The following is a 15,491-nucleotide window of genomic DNA, read 5'->3' as shown; positions in this document are numbered from 1 at the left end:
TCATGGGGTTTAAGTGCCATTTCTGTTTTAAGAGATCACAATCCTCCACTCTTACTCCTCACTTGCTTTTTCTCTAGATAATAATTTCCACTAGAACTTTGGGGAGCTCAGCAGATGCAATTGGATTTTTTTGTCCAAACTAATGACTTGTTTCTGGAAAGAAAGCTGTTACCATCAACGGGATTATTTTTTTTAAAATATTATACAGTGTTTGGTTCAGGCCAGCGGTGTGGGATGGGATTTAGTCTCCGGATTTGCCAAGATGTTTATGCAGCAGGAATGTTACTTATGTAAGCCTGGAAGTGCTCCTGATGTGCTATAGCCTCCTCTTCCATCACAGCTTTTTTTCATTAAGAAGTTGATCTTCCTTTCATGATACCACATTAAGTGGCTGAAAGGAAAAGAAAAAATTGTTTACTGTACTAAATAACCTAACTCTCCACAAAACATCCATTTGGTTAAAGGAACTGCGAGGAGCTCTGGAAAACTGGGCTGAGAATTGTTCTGATGCTCTCAGCTTGGCCCCTCACTCACTTCCTATTTCTCTCTAGATGCAATCAAACTCAGATGTGGGAAAATAGAAAACGTCTTTAAAATAAAAGAAAAATGAATTCACAAACAAACAAAACACCTCTTTTACATTTTTTCTGGGGACTGAAATTTCCATGTAATGGAAAAGTGTCAAAGGAGAGAAATCATCAATGCTAAACATGAATGAAACACAAGTAAAAGCTATATGTGAGAAACTAAGGAAGAAAAGGGTTAAACTCACCACAGATGAGTAAATATCTACATGTTTATATAACCAGCCAACAAACTCACTGAGAGCAAACAGGGCATTGTGAGGTGAAAACAGAGCTGTGAAAGGCGGACACTCCCAGCCCTCCCGGTTTATCTCATCCCCTGCTTTTCTGTGGATGCTGCCCTATGAGTCAGACGAGATGAGAAACTTTCATCATTCTAAGCAGATGTGCACTCTCTGATGAAAGCATGCCAGCACACTGCAGCAGTCTGTATCGGCACCCATCCTTCAACAAAGCAATGGTCCCTCAACCAAGGTGGTAACGGCTCAGGTTAGACTAGCCCAGCGCCCCCTCCCTGGGGCTGTTCTGTGACAGCAGCAGCTCAGAGAGGCAGATTCTTCACAGAGGTTCCTAGGCTGGGCTCGAAGCATCGGTAGGTGTTTACCTTCTGCCCGTAGCTATATGAACTTTCTGGATGTTGGAGTTGTGGTGCTACATTGACATGGTTTTCACATGTGGGCAGTGAGGCTGGGGCCATGGACCTGAGAAGTGGCCTCTTGCTTGAAAACAACTATCATTTTCATTGGACAAGAGGTGCAGCCTCAGCCCAGAAACATCATGGGGGTGGGGGTCCCTATTATTTCTTTCTTAATTACCTCTCCAACTAATATTTATTGAGCAGCTAGATACTGGCAGGGCTGCCACATACGGCTGTGCAAGTTGCATACTGGACAAGGGTGCTGTATCCAAGAGACATTATTCCCATGGTAGCTATCATAGATTTGCATGTTTATTGTGTTGATTTTCTGGAGGACACCAGGAAAGTACCTTGAATAAGGAAGTCCTGTTCCCAAGTTTCATAAAAGTGCTGTATGTGGTTGAGGGACTGTGTGCACAGGGCTGGGTGGTGCCGATCCAAAGATGCATGGGGGCACAGGAGCCTTCCAGGGTTCTGGATTTTGTTGTATGTGCACCAAGGCCAAGGGGGCTAGGTGGTGAGGACCCTGCAGGATCTCCTGGGATCAAGGAAAGAGGAGGACCCTGGCCTCCCAGGACCAGGCCCCTAAAACAAGTCACATATATTGGACAGTCTGTTTAGCATGGCACTACCCTATAGAACTACAACATGAACTGTAAATACCAGCCACATGTCATTTCAAAGCTTCTGGTAGCCATATTTTTAAAGTGAAAAGAAACAGACTCTAATGTATATCTTATCTATTATGTTAGATATATTAGATATACATATATCTAATATATATTATATTATCTATATATCTCATATATATCTAATATCTGATATATTATTATATATACAAATATATATATAAATTTTGGTACAAAGTCTTTAAAATCCAGTGTGGATTTTACACTCTCAGGACATGCCAGTCTGGACTAGCCACACTTAAAGGGCCCCCGGCTGTTGTACGTCTCTGGAGTCTTGCTAGCTACCATTTGAATCCTCTCTCTGCCTGAGGGTGCAGCCTCCCTTTTTGGAGCAGTCAAAGCCTTGGGTCTCTAAAGGACCAAAAGTGTGGATGAGTGTTGGGGGTCCTCGGGCAGCCACACTCAATGGTGCTGTGGGGCTCAAGCAGGTGGGTGCTCCTGCCCAGCCCTGTGCCACACCCTGAATCACTTCCCTGGTCAGCCCCGGGGCCTGGGTGTACTTGGGTGAGTAAGTCAGCACTTTCGTGAGATGCAAGGCAAATAGAAACCCGGGACCCGGTGCTGTTGTCATCTGAGGAAGAAACCACCACAAACCATTCTTTAAGGAGCCACATGAGTGAGCAAGTTCAGAGACACAGGGAGCCACAGAACTGGGCGGCCTCCCTCCAAAACGCTAATGACGGTGGTGGTCACAGTGCCATGACCACAGTTCCAGGCGTGGTGCTCGGCACTGTATCTGATTTCCACAATGCACACCAGCTCCTTGGGAGGTAGATCTTAGCACCCCGTCTTGTGAGGAGGAAGCAGAGACTCAGACAAGTGTATTGCTCAGGGTCTCTCGATCCAGGCGGGGAGGCTGGCAAAGCCTCCACAGCCTCTGCTGCCTCTTCCGGGTCACCAGCAGGTGGACATGAATGGAGGTGTCATATACAGGGTCCAAAACTTTGGCCAAATCCACTGGGTAGGGTTGCCTTGGTGACCCTGTTGTCCCATAGGTCTGGCATCATTGCCAGAGCCTGCAAAAACAGTTAGACTGAGGTTTAGACGGCTTCGTGTGGAAGTTTGCCTGCTCATCCCTATGTGTGGCACAATATCCTGAAAGAGAAGAGCCACTGGAGTCTGTTTCAATTCTTCTCTGGGTTCATTTGGGACACTTGGGAGCAGTTGGAAGGTGCCCTGTCCCTGGCCAGTTGTAAGTCAGATCTCAGCTGTCACCTGTGAGGGCAGCCAGGACATGGGACTGGCTTGGAGAGGAAGAGAAAGGAATGTGGGGTGATGAGATGAAGGAAGAAGAGAAGAGAGAGAGAGTGTGTGTGTGTGAGTGTGTGTGTGTGTGAGTGTGTGTGTGTATGAGTGTGTGTGAGTGTGTGAGAGAGAGTGTGTGTGTGTGTGTGTGTTTCAGAGACAGATTGACAGCGTCAGGAGCTGAAAGAAGATAAGGACCAGTCAGGGCAGGATGGCGAATTTTGAGAAATACCCAGCGGAGTGCTTTGAGTTGAGGCTTAGAGAAGAGACAAAAGGTTTGCAAAGCAGAGAAACAGTCAGGGATTCGAACTGTGGGTGGGTGGCCCTGGGGTACAGCCAGGGCCCCTGGGTGCAGAAACGTACTCCATACAAGAACTTTCTGGCAGGCACAGTCGGAGGAGGGGCTGCCTCAGCAGGATGTGTTCCCCGCCCCCAGAGGTGGTTAAGTTTGTGCACAGTCACAACTTGGCATGGATTACGTGGACCTGGAGCTCAGTGAGGTGTCCTTAGTGGGATGGAGTACTGACTTCAGCAAGACGGCAAGAACAAAGACAAAAATGCTACAGTGAACCTGGAAAGCTCTACGTGAATCTTTTTATGAGTTAAAAAAATAAGAGTCTGTGTGATGAAAATTACAAGCCACTGATGAAAGAAATCAAGGAAGACCTAAATGCATGGAGACACGTCAGTGTTCATGGATTCGAAGGCTCAGCACGACAGATGTCTCTTCTACCCAAACTGATGGCAGTTTTAACACCATTCCTAGCAAAATCTTAGCAAGGTTTTTATAGATACAGACAAGCTTATTCTATAATATATATGAGAAAGGAAAGGCCCTAGAGAACAATCTTTGACAGAGAAGAATGAAGTAGGAGGAACCACATACCCGGTCCTGAGATTTACTACAGAGCTACAGTAACCAAGCTGGTACTGGCAGAGGGCAGACACGCGCATCAGCAGCACCGAGTGGAGGCCCAGCGCTTGACGCTTCCTGACCTGTGAATGTTGACCCCATCAGATGAGTTCCGGAGTCTCTTCTCCCTCTCTCCTTGCCCTTTATCTCTGGGGAAGTCCAGTGCTGACAGGCAGCTTCCATGCCACCCTGGCATGGGACAGGGGCCATCTAGGTGGCAGGCCAGCCTTCAAACCTCTTCACATCCTCACTGAACGGGGCCCCCCACTCCATGTCCTCTACTGCCAACTCTTAGCCATCCCCACCTCGCTCCTAGGAGCCCCAGAAAGCTGTGGGTGCCCCCCAGGCCATTTCAGCTCTGCAGAGGACAGGTGCCACTGCACCTCTGTCCCAATCTCCTCCAGACCATGTCTCCCTAGATGGCCACCAGCCAGGCCACAGAGTCTCAGAGGAAAGATGGGGTCCAAGTTCCCCTGCCTTGGCATCCCTCAACCTACCATGAGGTATCTCTCTGACCCCTGGAAAGCGGGGTGAGTCATCCCACAGTGCAGGGCCTGATCCTGGAACCTCTCAGTCAGCAGGAACCCCCTGTCATCCTGTCCCACACTCTTCCCTCCTTTTCTGCAGGAACTGCCAGATGCCTTTGTCCTCTCAAAGCTATCATCTTTGTGCATGCTTCTGAGAGCAGGTTTGGACTCCATGGGTCAAGGCTTCCCCTGCAGGCCTCACTGGGCTCTTCTGGGTCTCCCTTCCCTGAGACAGTCAGCCCCAGCCTTGAGTCTGGCTGGAAGGGAGGAAGAGCTACAGGCAAAGAGGAATGACTGACAAGGGAGCGTGTGGGGTGGGGGAACGGCTCCTCCAGCTTTAGGCAGCAGCAGCTCCCTCGTGCCTTCCTCCCAAGGGACCTGAGGAGCAGATGACCATCCCAGCTTCCCCGGCAAGGGGACAGATGTGAAAAGGCCACCTCTCATATGCCTTCGTTGCATCCAGGCAGGCAGTGGGTGCTAGAGGGGTGAACAGGCCTCCTGGCAGGGGAAGAAGTCTGGCTGAAGTCCCCTGGGCAGGAAGAGGAGCTGACAGTGGGCCAGTGGGGCCCAGGCAGCATGAAGTGTGAGGAGAAGCCGGGGGCAGGCAATGGAGCCTTTGTCTTTATTTTGTGGTGTTTTCATCTCACTCACTGAACTTGAAGTGAGAGGTGGCCGGTGTGGAGGCCTGGCTCAGGCCTTCCCTTCACCCCCAATTCCTTACAACTCACACTTGACCTACGGGGCCATGGGGGCTTAGAATGTGGAGCCCACCTGGGGAGGTGGGCCTTACGGCCCCTCTTTACTTGCTGATGAGGAAATGGAGGGATGGGGTGTCGACGTGACCTGGGCAAGGTGGACCCAGCCCTGTGTTCATTCCTCTTTCCCGGAATCAGCTGCTGCATTTCCTTGGGGTGTGAACCCCGTTACAATTGTATTCTATCGCGTGGTTCTGCAGCCTCGCGTGGACGCCTCCACTCAGGAGAAGGATGTGAGTGAGGCTGAAATACTCAGCACAGTCCACCCCGACTGATGTGATTAGTTCGGAGACAAACACGCGGCGGCCGCGTTCACTCGGTAAATAGCAGCCTCTGGGCTTGTTTGCAGCCCCGATGCAGCCCAGGTGCTGCTCAAGGGCTGCTCCTTGGAAGGAGCTGCCTGAGAGTGAAGCCAAGCCAAAGAAAGCTGAGCTAGAGGATGACAGACAGCTTCCTGGTGACACTGTTAGAGCATCTGGATCCAGCTATACCTGAAGCTGCACCTTAAACATTTTAATTACATTCATCAATATTTCTTTTTGCTTAAGACAGTTTGTGTTTCTATTACTAGAACCTCACAGGTTTGTCTAATCTAGCATCCCCGGGCCAGCCTCCTTTTCCTCATCCTCCCCTTGGCCAGTATAAAGAGCGCAGCTTTCTGGAGCCTGTTCACAGCGGGAAGCTCTTCCACTCACCTGCGACCTGTAAGTAGGGGCCCGCCGGCTGAGAGACCCTCACTCCCCTTTGCAGCCTCTGCATCTACTGCTCTGCAGTTCCCCCAACGGTATCAGCCTCACTGTGTGTGAGACACGCTGCCAATGCCCAGAGCCCTGTGCTCAGCCAGTCTCAGACCTCCAGGCTCTCTAAACCCTGCAGGATGAGGTACTTGTACCCAGAGTGTACCTCCCCCACTGTGCGGTGTGGCTGCCACCCATGGCCCCAGATCTCTCCAATGCCTCGGGGGAGCTCTCAGGCCTGCCAGGGCTGACAAGCTGGGAACACACATCGCTGGGGGGTGGGAGGGCTGTTTTTTCCAGTGGCCTTTTCCAAGCCAGGAAGAACTGAAATGTGAGCTCCCCGCTCCTTTAACCACAAGCGGAGCTGCCAGGGCAGCCAGCTCCCTTCTCCTGTGTGTGGTGGTAGCCCGTGTGGGCACATGGCCACAGCAGTGGGGAATGTCATGGGGCAGAGAGGCGGAAGGCACCAGGGGCTTCCTGTGGGTCCAACAATGAAAAAACACTCCAGATAAGCGCTGGGGTTTCACGACACCACCTTCTGGAGCTCTCGGGCCCTAGCAAAATAATTTCCCATCTCTAAACCTCAGTCTCTCAATCCATAAAATGGACACACAAATCCTTCCTGCCATGGTCACTGTGAGGAAGAACGGGATGATTGGCAAGGAGAGGGTGACGTGGTGCTGGCACGTACTAGATGCTCAGTGAGTTGCGGTAGCTGTAGCAATCGTCCCGTGAGGCGGGTACCTTTGTTGCCCCATTTCACAGAGAAGAAGGCAGCAGCTCCGTGGGCAGCTTGCCCGAGGGAATGGCAGCGGTTCTGGTCCCTGTGACAGCGACACTCAAGGGAGTTGGCTTCAGTGGGAAGCAGCCTCTGAAGCTGGGCGGGGAGCAGCTGTTATTGGTGGCCCCTGTTATTGGTGGCCCCTAGGGTGAGAACTGGTCCCGCATCCGTTTGCAGAGGTGTGGCTCTGAGCCCCTCCATCGGGGCCTGGGGCAGCATGGGGCAAGGGGACTCTCGGAGGAGAGGCACCCCATCCTGGGAAGAGGAGGGATGCGGGATGTGGGCCGGGTGAGGCTGGTTCCCAGGGCTGTGGGCTCACCACAGATGCTCTCTGGAAGCTTAGGGGCAAGGTGAGGGGGCGGGGGTGGGACCGTTTCTGGGGTCCTGAAAGCTGCTCTACAAATGAAGACAAACTGTCTAACTCAGGTGAGAATCAAGACTTTGAGAGGAGGGAAAGTCCGGGAAAATCCCGAGAGCCCCAGGACATGTGCTGTTGGGTGAAATAATGAAGAAAACCTGCCCCATCTCCGGTGGAGACATAAATCATCCCCCACTGCTCCGGGCTAATACTCACCGTCCAGCTCCTAATTCTTCACAGCTGTCCCTGTGAGACCACTGGAGGGGGGTGGGGACCAAAGTGTGAGGCCAGAAGCAAAGGAGGGAGTGGAGGGACAGGCCCAGAAAGATACGGGAGGAGGGGGAGACGGTGGTCCAGAGACAGACAGAAACAGGCAAGGGAGATAGATGGCGAGGGAGCCCAGCATGAGACAGAGATGGGGGGGTGGTCAAGAGAGAATCTGATTGACTTAGGAGGCCTTGTGATCGGCCAGTTAAGAGGATTGTGGAAATTAAGAAGATCAAGTCAAGGTCTGGGAGTGTGTGGTCTGGGAGATCTTGGCCTGGTGCCAGCCTAGACCCCATTCCCTGGGAGCTGCAGCAGCTCCAGGCAGGCAGGCCCTGGGCACTGGCCCTGGATCCCACCTCTACTCTCCCCACCTCAAAACCACCCAGAGGAACCTGGGCGCAAGTACTGTGTTCTCTGAGGCAGGCACAGGGCTGGGCACCCCGTCCAGGCTTCACTGCTTAACCTGCAGATAAGGGGGTGAGGTCGAAGAGGGAGTGAATGGCTTCCAGACCCCCCAGGGGGAAGCACATCTCTCCTGGCCAATGGCCACAGCCTATGGGCCAGGCTGGGGAGGGTCCTGCGGCGGGCGCTGCTCCTTCCCTCCTGGAGACCTGACACATTGGAAGGTCATTGGGAGACGCAGAAGCCAAAATCCCCGTGCCGCTGCTCTGGAAAGAGCCTGGTCCTGCCTTGCCCTCAGCATCAGGAGGGAAATGAGGGGCCTGCTCCCAGCTCCACTGAAGGTCCCTGAGGGGAGGCCTTGCAGCCCCATTTTACAGATGAGGAAGACAAGCCTTAGAGGGGATGAGGGTCTCGGCCAGCGTCTCTCAGCTGGTGAGACGAGGGCCAGAAACTGGAAACCAGATGCGCTGTCCCCCCTCCCTTGCCTCATCCTTCCCCCCCCCGCTTCCCTCTTCCTTTCCCCTTCCCTCCCTTGCTCCTTTCTCTCCCTTCCGCCATCTTTCTCTCCTTCCTTCTCTCCCTCCCTCTCTCTCCATCTCCCCTCCCATCTGCCCCCATTTACTCATCGTTTTCCCCACACTCATTTGTTGACTGATGAGAGGAGAGGGACAGACACAGAGAAGGAGGAGAGAGAAGGGCCTGGGCTGCCCCCGCGCTGGCTGGCCAGTCCGCACTGACTCCAGCTGAGAGCATCCCGGTAATAAGGTAGTAAAGGAAGGTGGCCTGAGTAAGTCTCTGCTGCTTCACATCAGAGCAGCCCCAGCTGGCTGACGGAGCAAATCAGTGGCTCTTGGGAGCAGTGAGGGCTTGAAGCACGCCACAGCCAGCATGCGGTGGAGACATCCAGGGCCCTGGCCGGCCCGAGGACCTGGACTGGACCAGTCAGATCCTCCCGCCTCCTCTTTCTCTCTGGAAGCTGAAGCTCAGAGAGTGGCAGGTCCCAGGGTGGTGGTCTTGGTCCCAGGGTGGTGGGGTTTCTGAAATTCTGATGTAGGCCTTCGAGTTCAGATGACCTGTGTTTGACCCCTGGGTGCACGTGGACCAGTTCTGTGGGCTTCTCTGGTCATCGGTTTTCTAAAAAATGAGGATTATTAGAGCCACCTTGGAGGTGAGCGAATTACAGTGGAGGCTCGTGTGTGTCCTGCGGATTCTGAGCCTCCCTCCCCATCAGCCTGGGGTGGGAGGTGAGGCTTGGTTACCTTGTGGGCACCAGGCAAAAGGCTGCAGAAGCCTGAGGGTAGAGGCAGATAAAGGACATCCTCCGAGTCATCAGGGCCACAGGGACAGGAACTGCCACCCGGCTGTGTCCACGAGACAGGAGTGAGTGGGCTCCTCTTCCAGCCTGGGAGTTAATCGGACCTGTGGAACCCTTCCTGTTTTTTCGAATGCCAGGTGTTGCTTCCTGATGGCCCCTCCTCTCTTAGGGAAGCCCCTACCCACAGAAGGCCACCCAGGGAGAGGCCCTGTTTGTGTGTCTGTGTGTCCAGCAGCCAGAGGTGCCAGGGGTGGGATGTAGAGACCTGCCCGAGGCCTCACCCTCCACGTGGCCAGGCTTCCTCCCTCTACCACCTTCCCTGGGAGGTGGAAATGAGGGTTGTAAGGGGATCCAGCTCCTTCCTCTTCACTTTATCGCTGCCCTAGGTGTTTACGCCCCACGCAAGTCCTGCATGGAGGCATTAGATCAGCCGTTCAGCCTAGGCCTCCCAGCCAAGTGCATTATAGCACTGCCCTCCTGGGATGGCAGCAGCCACCCAGCCCCTCCACAAGTGGCCACCCCCACAAGTCTTGCCCTCCCAGGGTCTGTCAGAGTGACCCACCCAGTCTGTCAGAGTTTAGCCCCAGGTGCAGCGACCTCTCCCCCACTGTGGGCAGCAGGCAACTCCGCCCCAGGGCCCCAGGGAGCGATGCGGGCCATCCCTGAGTGGGGAGGCAGGTGGCCTGAGCACCGACCAGCCCCTGAGAGCAGTTGCAATTGCAAGTCCATAAGGGCCACCCTCAGGCCATGCCGGGACCTTGCTCTACGGGCCTCATTGGTTCTCATGCAGTCCTGGAGTTGGAGACTAACGACAGCTCCATGTTACTGAAGATGCAGCAGAGACACACAGCAGGTGAGAAACGTGTCCCGGGTGGGTTTCCTGAGGATCTGCAGTCACGAGTGGAAAGCCCTGGCAGGTTACGGGACCCTGACAGGAGAGAGCCATTGTCACGGCCCCTACACAGCTGACCTAGAGCTGAACAGGAGCTGGACGGGGCCTGCTGGAAAATGCTGAGCAGCAAAACAGAACAGAACAAGCAACCCACACTTGAGAGAGGCTTCGTGTCTCCACCAACCCCTCTTTTTCCCACAGCCTCTGTCTGCCTAGAGGTGCTGGGCCACTCAGCTCTGACTGTGTCCAGCCCTATGAACAAAGGACCCACGGCCATCTGATTCCTGGTCAGCCCAGCCTGGCACACAGGGTGGGGCTTCTCTGATGCCCCATGTGCCGCTCCATTCTGCTGGAAGGTTACTGTGCCGACCCACGCATCTGTGAAGTGCTGGAGTTTTGGAGAAGTTCTGTAACTGAGCTGTGATCGTTTAGCATTTGGGAAAAATGACCAGGGCAATCATGGGTGTGTGTGTTTCATCTGCCCAGGACAGAAACCCCATGCTAAACCTGGCCGGGCTGAAGCAGGGTTTTCACCTGCTGACAGACTCCGCTCCAGCCAACATCATTTCATCTCTGCCCATTGCCCAAAGGTGACTGGGCCGGGAATGGACAGGGAACACTGCTGGACCGATCAGAGGCTTCCCTAGGATTTTTAACCTGGGACCAGAGCTTCCGGGGCCAAGCCCTGAGCAGGGAAACTGTCCAAGAAAAATCAGCCATTCGGGAGGAGAGAGGAGAGTCCTAGTGGGGTTGGAGAGCCTAGTTCTTGTGGTCCTGGAAAAAAGAAAGAATCCTGATAAAAGCAGTTTCAGTGAAGTAAAAATGACAATAGGACAGAGGGACTTTGTTCCAACACTGCTTCATGAAAAGATCATGAAATGAAATGACCATGACGGAATTAGCTCTAGAAGATATTTTCTTCTCCAAAATAGCCAGTATTGAAACAATTTGGGCCAATGCTTTTATATTCATAAACATATTAGAGTCAAAAGCCCTCAGGGTTGAGATGGTGGATTCAAGATGTACTGAGTTCAATAACTGAACACTGTCTCCCTCCTGGACCTCCCTCACTCCTTCCCACCCTACTGTGCCTCTGGACCCTTTAGCCTGTAGGATTTCTTACAGACTCTTAATATGTAAATAGCACATTATTCTTAAAAATCCCTTAAGTAAGACTACTTGGCAACCCAGAGCCAGCTTTCTTCAAGTTACTTTATGTTCTTGAAAGTAATCAAAAGTAATCCATTGCAACTACTTTAAAATATTCTCGAATTCCAATTTCCCCCGTCTCTTCCTTCCCTCAGGTTGGCCAGCTTCCCAGGATTCTGTCCTATCAAATTAAGTTAATGATATCTTCAGGATCAGCATGTCTTTGTCTCTAATGTGGGAGTGTGTCTCCTCCAGGACTTGCCTTGGCCAGGCCTTCCCCTCCTGCTCTGAGCCCCCTTCCCTCCCCGGGCATGCAGTTCAAGGCCAAGGAGCTGGCCCAAGAGTAAAGAGTGGGCACCTCATCCTTGCCCTCTGGGGCTTGCTTCATGGACCTCTCTGCCCATTCTGGGTCAGGGGTGGCTTGGGTCCAGGCATGCTTTGTTGTCTGAGGCAGCTCCCGGCAAGGAGAGATGCAGGATAACTCAGCCAAGAGGTGGCCTTTCTTCTAGGCAGCATCAATCAGCCCCATTTCCCTCTTGGCAGATGCTCCATAAATGGTGCTTCTGCAGTTCCCTCCCTCTTCCCAGGTATGGAATGGCCCCAGGAAGTCAGGCCAGGGAACCACGTGCACAGCCTCCAGGTGACAGCTACAGGCTGGAGGGCCTGCTTTCTGTCTCTGGCCTCTTTTCAACAGCTTATGAGATTTTCAAATGTCTCCAACTGACCCTCCCCACAAATGACATTTAAGAAGGACACACAGTGCTGGGTGTGGTGGCTCACGCCTGTATTCCCAGCACTTTAGGAGGCTGAGGTGTGCGGATCACATGAGGTCTGGAGTTAGAGACCAGCCTGGACAACATAGCGAAACCCTGTCTCTACTAAAAATACAAAAATTAGCCAGGCATGGTGGTGCATGCCTGTGGTCCTAGCTACTTGGGAGGCTGAGGCAGGAGAATCGCTTGAACCGTGGAGGTGGATGTTGCAGTGAGCCGAGGTCACGCCACTGCACTCCAGCCTGGGCAAAAGAGTGAGACTCTCTCAAAAAGAAAAAAAGACACAATAGGCTGATGACTTGCCTTATTGTCCTGGACTCAGTGAGACAGACACAGAGACGGAGAGGGAGGGAGGGAGGCACGTAGAAACAGATCAGAGTGACAGAAGTGCAGGGAGCCATGCGGGTCTGAGACTCGGAGATGGGTCCCAGTCCAGTGGGCTGCTTGAGTGAGACCTGGGAACCAGGAAGCATCCCTGGGCTGTGCTTAGCCAGAGAGCCAGACAGCTGGGCTGCGGAGCTGGCAGGGTTGGCAGGGCGAGTACGGTGGAAACCTCCCTAGACCTTGTCGGCCACGGGACAGTGTGTGCTCACTCCCTCCCAACCTGCCCCATTAGACATCTGTGTCCTGGGGCCGCCTCATTCCTGATCATGAGAGAATGCTGTTAAATTTGCAGAAATCTTGTGATCCGCTTGTTAAATGCAGCTTTTATTAAAAAAAAAGTAAGCTTACAATGAGATAAGTTATATTAAAAACAATTGCATTAAGAGCAAAGGTAAAACTCAAAACTCATCAAACCCATCGCTTCCTACTTATTTTACTCAATTTCACTATTGAGTTTGTGTTTATTTACAATCTATCTGGTGTTTATATGGTGGAAACATATAATACTGCATACCTCTCCCCAACTTCCAATGATGTCAAGTTGGTGAGATTGTTTATACCACAGAAACTCCCAAATACGATAAATCAGGGGCTTCAACCCCCACCCCGCCCCCAACTCCCGCACTGCTGACTTCCTGGTCCATGAGTGCTTAAATTTGCTAATGTATGTTACATAAACAAGATAAAGCACAGGCAATACTTAGGGCAATCATGCTTCCCAAACTTTCCAGGACAGTTTCAATTTAAATATTCGGCCTGCGGTCAAACTGCGGGACCCAATGAGGTTTCAGAGCCAACGTCAGCCGCAGGGAGGCCACCTCGAAGTGAGTGCCTGAGGCACAGACTTTCACCCGTCTCTTCTCCCCAGCCTCACAGCACCAGACCCTCATTTCATTAATCTCCCAAATTTAGGTCACAGATATCTCAAATTACCTCCTTATTTACAGACATCAGGATCTAATGCTAAAACCTGGAGGGGGACAACCAGTCTGTTCCAGGGCCAGACTTGAAAATAAATAATAATAAAATCCCCAAGCCTTAAGATGTCCATTGCCTGAAATACGCAGTTTAGAGCTTGAAATTCAAGTGACTCACAAACCACACAGCTGGTGACCCTCCCCACCTTCCCTCTCAGGCTAATTGAATTAAAAAAATAAAAAAGAGGCCTGGTCTCTCCAAGAGGTAAACTCCATATACTTCCTCTCCCCTGGGCTGGAGGCACACTTGGCCACACAAGGCATATAAAAGCCCCTTTTGGAGAATTGCTTGCTTCCCACATGGCTTCTGCAGTCAATGTAATTTAAGAAACATACAACTCACGCACCCAGCTTTGGAAGTCACAGTGGGTATACACCTGAGAGGGAAGCCGGGGGATGGAGGGGTGTCTTTTCTCTGTGTTTAAGCCCCTGTGCTGGCTTCTTGAGATTCCAAATACTGTCCACACACACACAAAAGGTTCATCTATGCACTCAGGGCAAAAGGCAAGTCATACATTCCAAAGGAAAGCGCACGACCTAAAATGCTATCGGGAACGGAAGGGAGGATTTGGAAGGAGTCATGTCAAAATGGTAACCGCGTTCGTCTCACACTAGTAGGGTTGCGAGGCTTTCATTTTCTTCTTTATAGTTCCCTGAATTTTCCAGATGGTGTATGGTGAAGAGATCTGGCATTTCTTTCATAGTTAGGGTGGGGGAAAATGCTGTTTGCTTGCTTGATTTTTTCTTTTTTTGAGACAGGGTCTCACTCGGTTGCCCAGGCTGGAGTGCAGTGGTGCAATCTCAGCTCACTGCAACCACCACCTCCCCGGTTCAAGTGATTCTCCTGCCTCAGCCTCCCGAGCAGCTGGAATTACAGGCGTTTGCCAACACGCCCAGCTAATTTTTGCATTTTTAGTAGAGATGGGGTTTCACCATGTTGGCCAGGCTGGTCTCGAACTCCTGATCTCAATTGATGCTTCCGCCTCCCAAAGTGCTGAGATTACAAGCGGGAGCCACCGTGCCTGGCCTGCTTGCTTGCTTTTTAAGGGGACGCCGCTGTGGTGTTCTCTCTTTTCTGAGTGCCTCATGGGCTGGGATCATTGGGTGTTTTCCCAGGCATACCCAGTGGCTCCGTGTAAGCCCCTAGACGCTGCCTATTGCTTCAACAGCAACTGTGAGGGAGTTCTGGGGCACCTGGCCCTTTTATACCCTCCTGCTCTGTGAGAGGGGCTGCTGGGTACCACGCCTATCACTGTTGTTTTCTTCTCCTTTGCCAACAGCTATTCTGCAATTCTGCTTTTTCTTCATTCCAGTCTAATTTGATTGGAGTATTAATATGCTCAGCAAAAATACACTCACTTTTCCTGCCTCTCTGGCAGCTCGTTGGCCACGTGGTCCAGATCCGGGGATGAGACCAGGTGATAAACTCGGCTGGAGCAGCCCTTTGCCCACCGTCCCCCTCCATCCTGCCTGAAAAGTGTCCAGTTCTGCACTTGTCAGCTGCTCCCTGGCAGAGCAGGAGCTGCCCTCATCCGAGCGCACAACCAGTGGTTGTGTTTCCCGAGAAGAAAGAGTCTTCCCTCAAGATGACTTCAGCTTCTACCTCTGGCTAAAAGGTTAGTACTTTTCTGGCTTCTCACTTCTGGACTCTGTATTTCCAGGGCTCCTAGGACTGAGAGCCTCCCCGGACACACAATTGCTGAAGGGCCCTCTAACTGCTCAGATTAGGCCTCCCTAAGTCTCCTGAGGTTGGGGGCACAGAGGCCCGGGACATGCTCCATGAACAGGGGAGACCCTTCTTTGATTCATTCTTTCCTCCAGCAAATGCCTCTGGCCCAGGCAAGGTTAATGCATGAACAAGGCAGTGGAGAAGCAAAATAGTAAACACACAAGCAAACACAGACATAGCAATTTCAGGTAATAAAAGTGCCGTGAAGGAAAACGGTAGTGGGATGGGAGTGGCCCTCTTAGCTCGTGTGGTCAGGCAAGGCATCGTGCCTTGTGATAGGTGACCAGGGACCCTATCAGAGTGAGGTGGTGAGCAATTTGAAAGTTTAAGGGGAAGACATCGGGCAGTGGAGACCAAGTCCTTAGGCCCAGAAGCAG

At 52.2% G+C, this 15,491-nt stretch overlaps 1 long non-coding RNA gene across 1 annotated transcript in view; it reads left to right on the top strand.

Annotated features, from left to right (window-relative positions):
* The window catches only part of LOC129481994 (uncharacterized), a 100,178-nt gene extending 85,330 nt beyond the window's left edge, over nt 1–14,848 (top strand). The window contains exon 3 of the long non-coding RNA XR_008657560.1: nt 14,765–14,848. This is a non-coding gene — a long non-coding RNA (uncharacterized lncRNA). The remainder of the gene's footprint in view (nt 1–14,764) is intronic.
* Nucleotides 14,849–15,491: the final 643 nt, after the last annotated feature.

Source organism: Symphalangus syndactylus, chromosome 5 (assembly GCF_028878055.3).
Source record: "Symphalangus syndactylus isolate Jambi chromosome 5, NHGRI_mSymSyn1-v2.1_pri, whole genome shotgun sequence".
In the NCBI taxonomy this organism is placed as follows: Eukaryota; Metazoa; Chordata; class Mammalia; order Primates; family Hylobatidae; genus Symphalangus; species Symphalangus syndactylus.
This window is presented reverse-complemented; position numbering and strand designations above follow the sequence as displayed.